The sequence below is a fragment of the Giraffa tippelskirchi genome, chromosome 11, assembly GCF_054371585.1.
Source record: "Giraffa tippelskirchi isolate mGirTip1 chromosome 11, T2T-mGirTip1v1.2.pri, whole genome shotgun sequence".
NCBI classification, from domain to species: Eukaryota; Metazoa; Chordata; class Mammalia; order Artiodactyla; family Giraffidae; genus Giraffa; species Giraffa tippelskirchi.
This window is the reverse complement of record NC_137285.1, coordinates 58,097,584-58,114,766: the sequence shown is the minus strand read 5'-3', so window position 1 is coordinate 58,114,766 and position 17,183 is coordinate 58,097,584. Positions and strand designations below refer to the sequence as shown.

Below are 17,183 nucleotides of genomic sequence, written 5' to 3'. Positions count from 1 at the left end.
GTCTCTCACTGTTTCCATTGCTTCTCCATCTATTTGCCATGAAGTGACGAGACCGGATGCCATGATCTTAGTTTTCTGAATGTTGAGTTTTAAGCCAGCTTTTTCACTCTCCTCTTTCACTTTCACCAAGAGGATCTTTAGTTCTTCCTCACTTTCTGCCATAAGGATGGTATCATGTGCATATCTGAGGTTATTGATATTTCTCCCAGCAATCTTGATTCCAGCTTGTGCTTCATCCAGCCTGGCGTTTCTCATGATATACTCTGCATATAAGTTAAATAAGCAGGGTGACAATATACAGCCTTGACGTATTCCTTTCCCGATTTGGAACCAGTCTGTTGTTCCATGTCCAGTTCTAACTGTTGCTTCCTGACCTGCATACAGATTTCTCAAGAGGCAGGTCCGGTGGTCTGGTATTCCCATCTCTTGAAGAATTTTCCAAAGTTTGTTGTGATCCACACAGTTTGTAACGAGTCTTGTCTGTGCCATCCTAAACATACATTTGTTTCTCTTTCTAGAATGTTCTCCCTTGTCTTCTCCTATGACTGGTGTACCTCTTCTCAGACTGTGGCTCAACAGGCCCCTTCATAAAGGGGCTCCCCAGACACACCCTGAACTCCTTACCCTCATCCAAACACATACATACACACATACAGAATCTCCCTCCTTCCCCCTCTCCCTGCCACGGTGGGTATGTCTTTCTTCGCTTATCATACTTGGTAATCATTGAGAATCTCTTAGCTGCTTATCTCCCTAATAGAATGTAAATGCCGTGAGAGCAGAGAGTATCTCCATCTATAGATTGATGGCTGTTCCATATGATGGAGCATTTGGTAAATATTTCTGAATGAATGAATCAGGAGTTCCAACTCTCTCCCCAGACCATTCCTTGCTTGCTGTGAGTCTCTCATGTACAGATTTGGAGTATACTTATACTTTAGGTTCTTGTCTCAGATGACATGATGTCAAAGGTCACATCATGTGACTGCCAGTGTGGCGGTGTGTCTGGGTAGCCTCTCTGAGATTGTGGCTCTGTGTATCCAGGGCACTGAAGTCACCTGACAGGCCCGGGCCACCTGGTTCTTCGGTGGCATAGCCAGGATGAGAACCCAGGGCACTCTGGTCCAGGACTGTCCATGTTTTCCCTGCACAGTCCTGCCTTGGAAGGGATGGTGATGAAAGCTCGTGACTCCCCAGGGTTAGGAGTGGGCCCCCTGGCCCTTGGGGTACAGGGCCCAGCCCAGTGGTTAGGACAGCTGGTCAAGGACTGAGAGGTGGAGGAGAGGGAGGCTGGTCCTCTCTGGCATTTCCTACCATGGCTTCCTGGAGAGATGTTCCATGAAAAGCAGTGCTTTGTAACATGGTATATAATCCATGACGTAAAACAATGAAGTAGCTGTTCAAACTGTAACCCTAAACAGGGTTCACGTGGGAAATTTTTATATTGGAACTTCCAGAGGACATTTGTAAATGACAGTTTACATTTAATACGTAAAAAATGTTGAATCCCTCAAAAAGAAGCTCTTAAATGGCTAACATCTAAGAAGAAAATATTCATCAGCTTCTCTAAATTGAGTTGTCCTTTATATGCAGACATGAGGCTTCGAGAAAATCACTTCCTTTTTGTAATGCATTTATGTTGTAAGGAAAAGTTTAAAAAGTTAATGAAAAGATTAAAAATTGCTTTAAAATTATTCAAAGTTTATTAGAGTATATTAAGTTTTCAGCTAATCAAGAACAAATTTTAACTTCATGGAATGTGCTCAGATGAGCTATTGTGTAATTTCTAAGTGGATTAAAAAATATCTTTTAGTGCCTACAGTGTTTTCTAAGGAGGTAATTTTATGCGAACCTGTTTCCAGGGACTTAGACTTTTCTGTCCCTGTATTATCATTTAGGTTGAAAAATATCAAATTCATGGTATGAAAATTGTGCTTATTCTTTATAGTTTAATGAAACTTTCTACCAACTTACTCAGTTAACTATAGAAGGAAAATGATCTCTTTACTTTTTGTGCAATTAAATTCAAATAAGGCTTCAATTATTTTGTCAAGCCTTTGTTAGTTAGAGGTGCTTAGTTATACGACATTGAAGGTAATTTAAATGTATACAGAATGGCTGGATATAAATTTTTTCTCAAATTTCCTTGAACTCTAAATGGATAAAATGAAGAAACTCTGCCCCAGGGAAAGCATAACCATTTCAAGTTATATTACTCATAAGTACTAACATACGAATTTAGTCTCTGTTTATATATGTAATTTATTTTATGTGCTGCTTTATATTTATATGATGTATCATGAAATATTGCATATGATATGTTCAGTACAACTTTGGCGTTGAGATTGTTCCAGAGAGCTGAGAGTTTGCTTAAAATTCAACACTGTTTTGTTTTAGACATTTGGAATAGAAGTCTGTCTAAAATAAATTGCCCGTTTTCCTGTCTTCTTAAATAGATTGCACTGAGCAAAAACCTTTCCTTGTTGAATGATCAAACGATGGCTTATTTTAAGCTCCTTGGGAGCTAGTTGCTGTCACAGGGGTAGTAAGATGCCTTGTCCTCATATCTGCTGGACCTGTTCATATGTATAGGTCCTCTGAGGGTAAGATGAGCATTGTGATGGACACCTAGCATGGCACAGTCAGTCATTTTAGTTGAATTAATGAAACTAATGCCAAAATACAGTGCCCTTAGTACCAACTGATCCATTTAGGGTACTCTGCCATAAAATAATGACCGTGGGCTGCTCTCGCTGCTTCCTGTTTGGGGGCTATAATCTTGTCTAGCTCATCCTAGATACCTTTCCCTTTTGGCATGAAAATTTAACTGAGTATCCTTCAGTATTCTGGACTGTGAGAATAAATACGCTGTACGTGAGTGTCCGTCACTCTGCATGAGTGCTTTTGGCACGTAAATTTGCAGTCATTCAGTTTTAATCACGGAGGTCTGCTCTTCTTAACTTTTCTACCATTTGCTTCCATCCTTTGCTTTCTTTTATTGCTCATCATTAGAGAAATGCAAATCAAAACTACAGTGTGGTATCACCTCACACCAATCAGAATGGCCATCATAAAAAAAAAAATCTACAGACAGTAAATGCTGGAGAGGGTGTGGAGAAAAGGATGCCCTCTTGCACTGTTGGCGTGAAGGTAAATTGGTACAGCTTCTATTGACAGCAGTATGGAGATTCCTTAAAAACTAGGAATAAAACTACCGTATGACCCACTAATGCTACTACTGAGCATATACCCTGAGGAAGACATAATTGAAAAAGACACACATACCCCAAGGTCCTTTTCTTTTGAGAAATGGATCTGTGAGGGTTGGGATACAGTCATATACTTTGCATACTCTTGGGGCCAAGTTATCATCCCAGGGCTCCTTGTTGCCATGCTCCCTACTTTGGTGGGAACTTTAAACAGATGCCAAGTTTCTAAAACGGGAAGTGAGGACTCACCTGGGTGGCTTCTCTCATGGCTGCCCCCTTTTCCGTCTGGTACTCCTCATGTGGTAGAAGAGGAATGCCCATCTTGGAAGATTTAATGGTGTATCCCAGACCACCAGCCACAAGAATAAAATTTCTTTACAGTCTTACATTTTATCTTAAAAAGTTGATGCCAATTTAGAATCTATACATCGTATATTCATATTTGTTTAAGGTAAAGCACTATTTTAAATAAATAGTAAAAAACCTTTACATCTACATACACATATGTACATTTAAGTATGTATTTTGTTTTTTTAGGTATTGCGTGCCCACTTGCACTAGCATGTGCGCACGTGCATGCACACACACACACAGACACACACACATACATAGACTGAGTCTCAGTGGTTATCTATCACGTTGAAAGCTTTGAAGATGAGAGGTTTATTTTCAACCCACCAAATCCGAGCTCTCTTTCCCTTACATTCTGCTTGCAAACTGAACAGTTCCTTATTTAGCTCCTCTTTTCTTTCCTCTGTGCCTTTATCAGCAACAGAAACCAAATTATGTTTTCAGCATTCTTTCTAGAGATCTTCTTGGCCAGATCAACCAGTTCATTAGGTAGGTTTTTATCTTCTGCATTATCGCAGGCAAAAATGTCATCGGTTGTTTTGCCACAACAGGCCACTGTTTTTCCAACCTTTAATTACCTCTTTATTAGTTCCCCGGCTCCTGTCTACCTCCCAGTCCGAAAACTGACTCCACATGTTTCCAGTGTTGATTATGCATTTTTATTATCCAGTGTGATTATGGCAGCACTGTGTTCTCAGTACAGCTTCTCTATCAGTTTTGAGTTTCTGCTGAGTCAGCCTCCCCAAGGTGGCATGGCTAAAGCAGTAGCTACTTGTTCATGATTCTGCCTTTCGGGTGGGCTTGGCTGGGCGGTTTTCTGGTCATAGCAGGACCCATTCAGGAGGCTGTGGTCATCTGATGCCTTGCCTGGCTGGGGCTGGAGAGCTTCAAATGACCGCACCCATGTGGTGGGGGAGCCTTGGTGCTGGGTACTGAGCAGGCTTCTCCCCAGGGGGTCTCTCATTAACTGTCTCCTGTCCCAGGCTTCCTTACCTGGCAGTGGGAGTGTTCAAAGAAGGGAGAGGGGATGGTTGCAAGACTCCTTGAGGCCCCAGATCTGGAGCACACACGGTGTCACTTTGCTGTGTTATAATGGTGAAAATAAGTCACAAAGCCAGCCAGACTCAAGGGGTGGGGAATAGACCACTGTCACTTAATGGAAAGAGCTGCAAAATACTGTGGCCATGTTTTTTCAACCTCCTCTCCTCCACACCCTGCCATGACATACCTTCAGAGCACTCTAGCTGAGGAGCAGACCTTAATCAATACTGTGGATCTTCTGAACCTGAGATCAGACTGCCAGGGCCTCAGTGTGATCATTGGCATGTTTGAGCAGTTGAAATTCAAGAAATTTTTCCATTCAACTGAATCTTTTTCATTTTTTAAAAATATTTTTATTGGAGTATCATTGCTTTACAATGTTGTATTAGTTCCTGCTGTACAGCAAAGTGGATCAGCTATAAGTATACATACATCTCCTTCCTACTGAGTCTCCCTCCCACCCCTTTCCCCATCCCACCTATCTAGGTCATCACAGAGCACTGAGCTGAGCTCCCTGTTCCATACAGCAGCTTCCCACTAGCTATCTGTTTCACACATGGTAGTGTTTATATGTCAGTCCTAATCTCTCAGTTCGTCCCCACTCCCCTTTACCACCCTGTGTCCACCTGTCTGTTCTCTGTGGCTATGTCTCTGTTCCTGCCAGGGCTTCCGTTTTGCTGAAGAGAAGATAGAATTCCATTGTATTATTCAACCAGATCTTGCATTCTGTCTTCTCTTTAGTAAAACAGAAGCCCTGAAGCTTGCATCCACAAGTTCCCAGGGAGCCGGAGCTCAGTAGGTGGTATCTGTTGCAGTTGGTCGCCATCCCCACCACTGACCCTTCTGGTTGACGTGACCCACCCAGCGGCTAAGGTCTCTGAACCTGTGACAGCTCATCACCAACCAGGGCTGCGTCAGAACCACCTGTGCAGCCTTTAAAACTGCAGATTCCAGGGCACCACCTAACACCCTCTGATTAGATGCGCTGGGAAGCAGAGCCTAGCTTCACTATGCATTCACTGTGCATTCATCCAGTTTCACTAGGGATCCGAATATCCCCCCATCATTAAGAACCACTGACTCAAGATATGGTTCCCACATATTTGAATCATATTCAATGAGAAATGACTGTACTTTACATTTACTTACTTCTCTACTAAAAAAATGTCATGTGCTTATGTTAAAGGGATGAGCAGGCATGCCGACTTTATCTTATCTTTCCTCTGTGTCTCAGAAGGCAGCTTCTTTTACGGCATTTTATTTTCATAAAATACTTCTCATTTACCATAATAAAATTTTACAGTGTTTTGGATGTGGACAGTGCTTATTTGAGATTCTTTCAAAAGAACCATGTTTTTTTTTTTTTCTTTTTCATTTTTTAAACAATATGGAACACTTCATGAATTTGCATGTTATCCTTGTGCAGGGGCCATCTTCATTGTCTCTGCCAAGAGAACCAGGTTTTAAGGTCGGTTTTTGTGTCCTTGACCTTCCTTCTCATTTTGTCAGCCCCATCTTCTCTGTGTCATACATACCCATGGAGTCATAAGCAAATGCTGGGCTAAATTCTGGGGACACTGGCCAGATATGCTGCATGGACAAGGGGAGCAGGAAGTTACAGTGTGTTGTAAATGCCCTAAGAGAGAGTCAACAAGAAAAACACAATTTACATCTTGCTGATAGCAAGCATTTCAGAAACACATTAGTTCCCTAGAATGAATTCGGTGCAATCTGAACCTTGAAAGGGGGTAAGCATAGTGCTTTGTTTCCTATTTCACATTTTAAGGTGTTTATAGGAAATCGGAGTTGATAATATGACCTGGAAAGACTTATAAATTGTTTTCCTTAAAATTTCTACCAAAGTGCATCTCTTCTGATTGAAGTTTCTCTGTTAATATTTGGTAAACGATTCTAATTTGTCCTGTCCAGATCTTTGGAGCTGTGTGCATTCAGTATATTTGGCTAACTAGATTCTTTTAGACCTTAGGAATATTGCTTCAAATTTCAGGTTTGGTACTCTCTGCTTAAACCAAGCACCTGATATTATAATCAACTTTTCATTTAGAAAATTATCCACTGTCTTGAGATGTGCGAATTTCTTCTACTTCCCCAAAGGTTTTCTACCATTTTATTAATGATGATGATTTATTATTTAAAAAATTCTCACATAGCTTGAAGACCTGTGACCTTTTATTTAAGTACTGGACATAATACTTATCAGTATATGGTTTGTCAGCATTCTGTTAAATTTGGATCAGGGCCATGAAATACTCTCATCTCTTTGGGGAGAAGTCTCCATTTTACTTACACCCACTAAATGTTTACTGACACCAACTAAATGGTGGATGGACAAATTTAAATAAAATATTATCGAGACCAAAGACAATATTTTATGAATTATACAACACGCTATTAAGATTTTTTCTAAAATTAAGAAAACCTTGATTTTTTTCCTTACAAATTATTATAGCTCACTTTACATATGTAACTCCCCGACTGTGAATCAAAAGTAAGAAGGAGGACAGAAAACCATTTTTTTTAGCTATTTCATGTATTGTTACATGTTGTGGTTTTGTGAGATAGATTTTGTGAGCCTTGGAATCTAATGAGAGGCCCAGGCCTTGTTTGGTTTATAAATATGTGTGGGATATTATTTAGGTCTTCAGAAATAAAAGCAGAGAATGGTTTCCTTATGTTATCAGTTCCTCTATGGGAAAGCTTATTAAAATGTAGAAAATATAATAGTATATAATTTAGCAACATAATATACAATGTGGGTTGAGAGACAATTACAGTGTTTTATTTCCCTATATTTTCCATTTTAACTGAATGCATTTTAGCAACAATTGGTTTCTGGCTGTAACATTACTTTAGCTATTTCATAAAGCTTTATAGCAAATTACTGTGTGTACCAGATAAAATAAATTCCTGCCTTCACTCTTCAAAGTACTATTACGAGCAGGCATAATCTTTTACTTTTCTAAGTAAGCATGTCTTTTGATAACAGTTTTTTTGTGCTGTCAACATCTTAGTTCAAGATTGTTGTTTCTAACATCATTTTAGTGGTTTCCTCTGTGTTTGAGGTTTCATTTTACGTGACAAATCAGGCATCTTCCTACTTGGTTCATAGTGAGCAGATCTATACAGTTCTAAATTCTGGGGTCACACACCAGGTGAACAGCATCTGCGTGAATGAGACCTTGTGTTTCCCATTCACGCTGGGCCTGTGCTGTCCTACGTCCCAATACAATCCTGCTTTGTCCTCTTTTCAGGTGAGACTGGCCTTGCCCTTCAATCCTTCTAAATACCCTGCCTGCCTCTCTCCTAAAGCCTTTGACTCCTTCCTGTAGTCTGACCCTGCTCACATAACCTCCGATGCCACTGGGTCATGTTTTCACCTGAGAACATTACAATTTCACTCCACGACTTTTTTCCATACCGAAGAAACTAGAAACACAGTCACAAAATGTCCTTCTAGTTTGTCAACATTTTGCATTTTTACTGCAGTTTCTTTTTTTTTTTTTTTTAAAGGAATGTATAATTGAAAGATTCCTAATCACATTTCCCTTCTTTTTTCTCAAATGTTACCACTCAACTGGTGTTGCCCCTTTCTAGCACATAGTTTATGCCTTTATCACAGTCCTGTGTATCCATAAGGACTTCCCAGGTGGCTTAGTGGTGAAGGATCTATCTGCCAACGCAGGAGACGTGGATTTGATCCCTGGGTCATGAAGATCCCCTGGAGAAGGGAATGGCACTTGCCTGGGAAATTGTATGGATAGAGGAGCCTGGCGGGCAGGCTACAGTCCATGGGATCACAAAAGAGTCGGATATAGCTTAGTGACTAACCAAGAACAACAACATGTATGCACAAACAGTCTGTACTGTTGCATTACATGTTCATAATCTGGCATATGTAAAAGATACTGATTTTAAAAATGGAGCCATTACATTACAGATGAACTTTTAAAGACTTTTTAAAAGAGCAATTTTAGATTGACAGCAAAGTTAAAAGGAAGGTGCAGTGCTTTCTCATATACCCTCCTCCTCTTCACATACATGGTCTTCTCTTTACCAACATCCCGCACCAGAGTAGACCTACACGGACATCTTTATCACCCAAAGTTGGTAGTTTACATTAGGGTTCACTCTTGCTGTTATATGTTCTGTGAGTTTGGACAGATGTATAATGATGTGTTTGGATCATCATAGTATCATACAGAGTATTTTAATTGCCCTAAAAATCCACTTTGTTCCACCCGTATCAGCCCACCCCCAACAACCACTGATCTTTTTCCTGTTTCCATTGTCTTGCCTTTCCCAGAATGTCATACATAGTTGGAATCATATAGTATGTTGCCTTTTCAGACTAGCTTCTTTCACTTAGTTATATGCGTTCCTATATGTCTTTTCATGGGTTGATAGCTCATTTCTTTTTCAGTCCAGTTCAGTTGCTTAGTCGTATCTGACTCTTTGCAACCCCATTTCTTCTTAGTGCTGGATAATATTCATTTGTCTGGATGTACCACTGTTGATTCATTCACCTACTGAAGGACATATTGGTTGCTTTCAAGTTTTGGCAGTTATGAGTAAAGATACTATAAATGTTCTTGTGACAGGTTTTCTGTGGACATAAATTTTCATTTGGGTCAGTACTAAAGGGTATGATTACTGAATCATAGGCTTAGAGTAGTTTAGTTTTGTAAGAAACTGCCTAACTTTTCTCCCAGAGTTGCTGTACCATTTGATTTACCATCAGCAGTGAATGAGAGTTCCTGTTGTTCCACTTTCTTGCCAGCATTTGATGTTGTCAGTGTTCTAAACTTTGGCCTTTCTAATAGTTCTGTAGTTTCTCTCCTTGTTTTAATTTGCATTTTCCTGATGACGTATCATGTGCAGGTGAAAAAATTTCAAGAATATGATTATATTGCTTAGTGTTTAAATTTCTTGTGTGTGTGCTCATTCTCTCTGGTGAGTTCAGCTCTTTGCAACCCTACAGACTGCAGCCCACCAGGCCCCTCCGTCCATGGGTTTTACTGGCAAGAATAATGGAGTGGCTTGCCATGCCCTCCTCCAGGGCATCTTCCCGACCTAGGGTTTGAACCCACATCCTGTGTAGCCTGTGTTGGCAAGCGGATTCTTTACCACTGCACCACCTGGAAAGCCCTTAAATTTCTTAATTCATTTAAAATATAAAAAGTAGTTTGTGAACGTAAGTTTTTAGCCTCAGGTGTACCCTTTAAATATTTTTGCTCTTAAAGCTCTGTTATAGTTGGTAACCAATAGCATGTCTTCTTTATATTTAAATGAAATAATATACAACTAAGACTTGATTATTCATATTATGTTTATATAATGTAATCACTATAAAATGCATAAAGGATGCAAAATATGTCTCTGTCAATCCAAAGAATGTACTTTTTTGTGCAGTCAAGATTTTAAAATTCTCATCTATATAGATTGTCTTATTAAAAGTTAAACTGACACTCTCTCTAAATGAAGGATTTTTCCTGTAATTGGGAAGAGAGGGAAGCCTCATATTTTACAAAAGTAAGAGTTAAGAGATAAATGGGGAAAGAAAAAAGCAAAGGGCAAGAAGATTTCTAAAACTGTGAAAAAGTGTACTTTTAAAATATACTATACAGGTACATTTACAAAATTAATACCCTGAAAATAGTGCATTTACAGTGGAAACGCCCATTTTTAAATCCTGCAGCTGAGGCACTGTAGCTGTTCATTGTAGAATCACAGCAAAGCCCCCGCCACGTTTCTTTTCAAGCATAGGTGGACCAGGTTCTCTCTGCAGTGAGTTCTTTTTCACCTGGGGCTCCACTGTTTCTGTAGGATCTGGCTAGGCCCCTCAGTGCATTTAATTGCAAGTTGGATGGCTTCAGCGACCTGGGGGTGTGGCTGAGAGAGGCTTTCCTGGTATCTTAGGAAGAGCCACATGTGATGCTTTGGCAGATGAAAGTGGAACTCTTAGATAAAAGGTAGATCTCAACACTGAACATTGAACCAGTTGAGATATAACATATGTCTTTAAAGTTATTGACCTGTAACATACCTTAGTTATGATCTTAGCCAAGCAAAGCGTCCTCTGTAAGCCAGGCTGCTGTAGAGTGCCTGCCAAGGCAATGCCTGTGAGTCCGTATGTCCCTTTCCAGCCTGCTTACCAGAGGTATAAGCCACCCAAGTCCTCTGTCTGAGGATGGCCAGGCTTCAAGAGAGTCAGAGAAACTCCACTTTCTCCTTTGAGTCTCCTACAAGCCCTGTGACTACAGAGTGCCTTTCCGTTGTCAGCTCTTCCTCCTGGTCCTTCCACTTACAATAAGCATTTAGGCAAGACAGCGACTAAATGAAGGGCTTCCCAGGTGGCATTAGTGGTAAAGAACTTGCTTGCCAATGCAGGAGACATAAGAGATGTGAGTTCCATTCCTGGGTCAGCAAGATCCCCTGGAGGAAGGCATGGCAACCCACTCCAGTATTCTTGCCTGGAGAATCCCATGGACAGAAGAGTCTAGTGGGCTGCAGTTCATAGGGTCGCAAAGAGTCGAACATGACTGAAGCAACTTAGTACAGCACACGTGACTAAATGATATGCATTGTTAAATAATAGGATTACTTATTTCCAGATAAATGGATGTTTAATGTTCTCCTACTTATAGCTAGGTATTTTGTCACTTTCTATATGGTTTTATATGTTGAAATAGGGGCTGACACTTGATATGTTTTTATGTGAAGTCATGATGTGATACAAGTACATTTTCTGATGAGTAAAACTGGTATAATTTAAAATTTAGAAGTGACTATCTAAGGCTGAAGTAACCTTGCAGTACCTTATCATTTTACCCTAATGTATTGGACTTTTATTTACTTGCCTAATATTCTGAGAAGTAAACTACTGTAGCATATAAGTTATTTTCTGAAGCCATCTTCTCCTTTCAGCTTATTAGAATTTGCAAATGAGACGAGAATTAAAATGCGTCTGGCAGATGCAGAGGTGGTAGCAGCTGAGAATTTTTGGGTAGTCTCAAGAAGGAATCTGGACGCATAAAATGGTTTATTAAAAATGCAGTGCAGGGAGCAGGATGTTCAGGGGTATGTTCATATTCTGATTGTGTTTCTGGCTACACAGTGTTTGATAAGATACGGGTAACTGGCTGCTTGGATGTTCTTTGCACCACCTATAATATATTACTTGCTTTAAATTTTGGAATTTAGACATTGAGAAATCAGCTGTTTAGAATAAAAACACATCCTTTTGAGAAAACAGCATCCCCAGTTCATATTAGGGGATGTTGTGTCACTGTAAAAAATTCTTAGAGATTACCGTAAGTTACTGACCCAGGTTACCTTGACTTTTCTCAGGATACAACCATATTTAGCACTTTATGCAGATGACTGTATTATTATTATTGTTATTTTAACAGTGGGACTCATTGAGAACTCTTCATGTTAGTTCCAGTAAGTTAGATAGCGCTCAGTCAGTGGTTGGTCTAAATGTTCGATCCTAAAAAAATTTTTTTGAACTATGTAATTGAAAATATACACTTGTGATTTTTTTTCTTGTTCATGGTGACATCTATTCATTTCATCTGTGTGTAACTGAAAACTCAAGCCACAGTGGCTTAATCAAACAGAGGTCTTTTTCTTTGATCTAGAGAAAGGCAGCCCAGGGCAGGTTAGATGACCCTACAACATCATCGGATCTGAGGATCTTTATGACTTTCTTTTCAGCCCTCCTTTTGGTTGTCCACCTTTCATCCTCATGCTTGTTGCCTCATGGTGACAAAGTGGCTGCCACACCTCCAGGATCCTCCTAGGAATGAAGAATTTGAAAGGAAAGGAGCAAAAGGCACAAGCCAGTCATGTCTTTCCCTTTTTAAAGGACTTTCTTGGGAGCTCTCACTGGCAGCTTCTATCTCATTGGGCAGAGCTAGATCTCTGCCATCTGTAGCTGAACCAAAGGTTGGGATATGTAATTTCTTATCTGGGAATTGCTACTCTGCATGTAACAGAGACTGTGTCTCTGAAGAAAAAGAGTCAACTAGACAGGCAGGTGGAAGAACTGCCCCCCACCACTTGTGTGCAGAAGTGTCACAGCAGAGAGGTCAAGACAAAATCCCAGAAAAGGGCATGTAAGAGGGAACTACATTTAAAAAAATTTTTTTTTTAGAAACAGGATAAAGCTCTAAAGAACACTAGAATAGAAGAAGTTAACATTCTGTAGTCTTTTCTTTTGAAATTGACCACAGGAAGTTCTTGAATTCCAGCAATATGTAGTGTAATAGAAATGCTTGTGCTCATGTGCAGTCATGTCCAACTCTTGGTAATCCCGTGGACTGTAGCCCAACAGGCCCCTCTGTCCATGGGATTCTCCAGGCAGGAATACTGGAGTGGGTTGCCGTTTCCTCCTCCAGGAGAATCTTCCCGGACTAGGAATTGAACCCGTGTCTCTTGCATCTCCTGCATTGGCAGATGGATGTTTTACCACTGTGCCACCTGGGAAGTCCCCAATAAAAATGCTACAGACCCAGTATTAGGGGAACACTGGGTCTGACCCTGTGTCTCTCCGTGTCTGACTTAGATGTGCTCAAGAAGCTACTTTGTTCTTAGCATAAGGGCTTCCTCCCTTTGGCCTCTAAAATGAGGGAGCGGAAAGAATTGCTGTGATCCCTCCAAGGTAAAAGATGGTTTGACTGTCTGAGTCTGCTGCTGATACTTTACTCAGTTTGACTCCAAATCTAGCTCACTTTTACATCCCTGCACAGGAGGTTGATTAACTGTATATAGTCCTGGTGGCCATTTTTAAGAAACATTACCACTAGGTCACTTGTTACGGCTTTTGTTTGTGTGAAAAGGAAAGCCAAGATGTGCTGCTGGTCTGGGCTGTCACCCCTTTGAGACTCCTCTGGGGCTCAGACCTGGGTCCACACCAGGGAGTGGCCCTGTAAGTTTTGGTGTTAAGACTTGATTTTCCTTCTTGGATGCTCATGTTCAGAGCCAAGGAGAGAGAGGTGGGGAGTCCTCGATGTCACGAGAGTGAGGGGACCTAATTCACAGGCATTCATCAGACTGGTATCAAGAGTGTGGACACCAGAGCGGAATCCCTCCTCCCCCGCTGCCGCCCTACCCTGTACCTCCATACCTCTGTCTGCTTCTCCAGCAGAGAACACCTTTGGCTCACCTGTGTATCAGAAATAGGCAGATGATTAAACTGATGACAATAGCTCTGTCTTTACGGACAAAACGTGTCCAGAAGCAACTCAAGGAGACAGTGGCATTATCACTGATGGGAAGCCACGTGGAAGCTTCTGGAAAGTGCCTAGCAGTGCTTCAGTTAGCCTTTGAGGCTGCAGAGGGCCCTGGACCCTGAGAACAGCATGGGTGCATGGAGAACGCAGATGGGCTGGGAGCATGCGCAGCCAAGGTGCAGAAGGAGGGACCCCGGGGAAAGTCTGGTCAAGAGGTTTGTGTGATTTTCAATGATGACGTGACACATCTGTCTCTTCTCTTTTTCTCTCCTTTCTTTTCTCCCTCTTTTCCCATCTGTTTCTTTCGTGCTTTAATTTAGTATCTTATTCTAAACAAATAGATCTTTGTGTTCTGTTGAAAATCATAGAGAGAAATTTTGGTCTCTTAAGGCATTTGCCTTTGAATAAGGGGGGAAAAAACAGGATTTCAGATAGAAATCTGAGCAACCTGAGGTTTCTATATGGAATGTAAGCAGAGTTGCGATGAATAATTAAACAGTTATAGCTAATAAAATATACAGCACATTGCTTCAAACTAAAACATTCTAACTCTGCCTTGGGATGAATGCTTTTCATTATTTTTTAATTGTTGCCAGGGTTTGACCTTGAAGGTCTTTGCTGGCAGATGATTTGTTATGGTAAGAATGAGATCACTAAGCGTTTTAGCACAAGCCGCATGATGCATCGGGATTCTTCCTATTATATAACGCTGATGTGATAAGTCTGTTTTCCTCAGGATTTGTTCTTTCATTTCCGTGGTAGCTTCTTTCTCGGGCCCCTGTCCTTGGCCGTCTGTGTTGCTGTACTATAGAAGGATCTTCGTGGTTCCACTGCAGCCAAGTCATATTGGTGCTTAGAGGCCTGCTGGCTACTCTGATGGACCTGTGAACAACCAGAGGCATGACCCTCCACTTTGATAAAATAGACACAGGAAGATCTAGGATCTCCTTTCTACCCTCAGCATCCTGTTGTCCTGGGAGATCATTCTTCCAGGAATAGAGTTGTACAGACTTTTGCCCTGATGATTGTTGTTCACTGTTGGGTCTTTGCAGTTACTATAGGACCTATGATTGCAAAGTGGTTACCAATATGCCTAGTTGCCAGTATTTTCAGAAATGTCTTTGAAAAGAAGCAATACAGTGTGATTAAATGTTTTATTATTAAATTAATTCACAGTTCTCCATTTATATGACATCTTATGAAGAACAGGTAATAGTTGACTGTAGAATTGATTTACGCATAGTAAAAATCTGTAGTTTTCACCAGATAGAATAAGATGAACCTGTTGTATGCAGTTTGGGGAATTACATTTAGCATATAGAGTTTCTCATTTGTTTAGAATGTGTACTGAGTTGTATAGGCTTGAGGAGTAAGTTCAAAACCACGTGGTATTGGAGGACAGAATATTAGTAGGTTTTATGTAAGGTACTTGAATTAAAAAGCTCAGTTGATAGGGTTATATGTTATGTCTTTTTGTCAGTAACATTTAGAAAAAAATAAATTTGAAATAGATTTCTCATGATACTTTCTTACTGCCAGAATCCAGTGTGCTTTTAAATAAATATAGACAGTAAAGGATCTGCCTACAATGTGGAAGACCTGGGTTCCATCCCTGGGTGGGGAAGATCCCCTGGAGAAGGGAATGGCAACCCACTCCACTATTCCTGTCTAGAGAATTCCACGGACAGGCAAGTCTGTTGGGCTACGGTCAGTGGGGTTGCAAATAGTCGGACACAATTGAGCAACTAACACTTTCACTTTTTTTATACTGCTTTTGAAAGGTATATGTAAGAATAAGAAAATTACTACCAAATGTTTACATATGGATGTGAAAAATTTTAGCTTCAGTTATTACAGGTAAAAAAATTTGTTTTTATATTCTTAATATTTTGGGTAATAGAAAGCATGTATTATTTATCATGTGTGATCATCTGAATTCTATTTTGAATGTGTTGATCAGTAGATGCCAAGTGTAGTCCACGTAAAATTTATTGTGTTTCCTTCCCAGAAATTGCCAGTAAATCGTGGTTCTTAAAAGACAAAAAAAAAAAAAACAAAAAACCCTATCACTTTACTAAGTGTGTAATTCCTTATTGCTGTCATTCATCTTTAAAAGGTGCTTATTTATAGACCCTGTGAAGTCAAACTGTGCCTTGGATTATGGTGTTAAAGTCATAAACCTAGACCCTTTGCGCTGGTGATGTTCGTTTACATTTTGGTATGGCAAATCCCTAGTCAAACAGCTGTTGTTTAACATTTATAAAACTTCAAAAAATTGCGGCAGAGCTGTCATGTTTAATTTCAGACGCATACAAAATATAGAAAACCCATAATTGTTAACCAAAGACTCAAGCATGAAATCATCCTAAAAGAAACAAAGATCTACTGTATTTCTCGGCTGTTGTATGCTGGAGCATAACAAAATTATAGCCACGCTGCCTTGATTTACATGAAGGTAAAGTGCCTCTTAATACAGATTTATCTCCACCCTGCTCGCCTAAGGCTTGGTTTGCTCAGCTCAGAAAGGAAAATGCTAAGAAAATCGTTGAAAAGGGCTACTTTAGTTCATATTAATATAGCCACTTTTTACACAGTATTATGAAATGTGCAGCATAATAGTTCATGCTACCCTCCATGTTATCATTCATTAAAACAATCAAGTTGTGAATATTTTAACTCTTGCCACAGATTAATTTTGAGAGTATTCTGTTTGCTTATTATCTCATTTATAGACCTTCTTATTTACACTTTGGGTAAATTGTCTTTATCTTATGGTGACAAGCTAGATTTGAAAATATTGTCTCTGAGGAAATGGAGACTTTACTATTTACGTTTGTTTTAAGGATATGGGTTGGGAGCAGGTCTTTTTCGTTGGGAGAAAAGAGGTCATACTGTTTCACTGTTTTATGTGTGGTCCTACTTTAGTTACAAGATCCTATCTATATCCGTATTTTAATATTGGAGTGACTTTTACTCTTTTTTCCAAATCAGAGCTCTTGATTGGCAGTAAGAAGTTAGTAACCTATAAATAAATGATATTTTAAAAATTCTACTAATTACTGCCATTCATAGCCTATTTTTATAATTTTTCAAAAGATTGATAATTTTTATAAATTATTTCATAAAAATAAATTAGGTTATAATTTATAATATTAAAACTAGACTAGCATATTTATTGTATAATATCATGTTAATTATGGATACTAATTTTATGTGCTATAAAATACATACGATTGCATCTATATAACATGTATTTTATACTTTAATACATTCCTCACTAATTGAGTTGCTTCAGACTGAGATTGAGTAACTTTGGAGTTGGACAGAT

The 17,183-nt window shown here is 39.7% G+C and overlaps 1 protein-coding gene across 1 annotated transcript in view; it reads left to right on the top strand.

The window, feature by feature from the left end:
- NR3C2 (nuclear receptor subfamily 3 group C member 2) overlaps positions 1-17,183 on the top strand; it is a 418,452-nt gene that overhangs the window by 54,959 nt on the left and 346,310 nt on the right.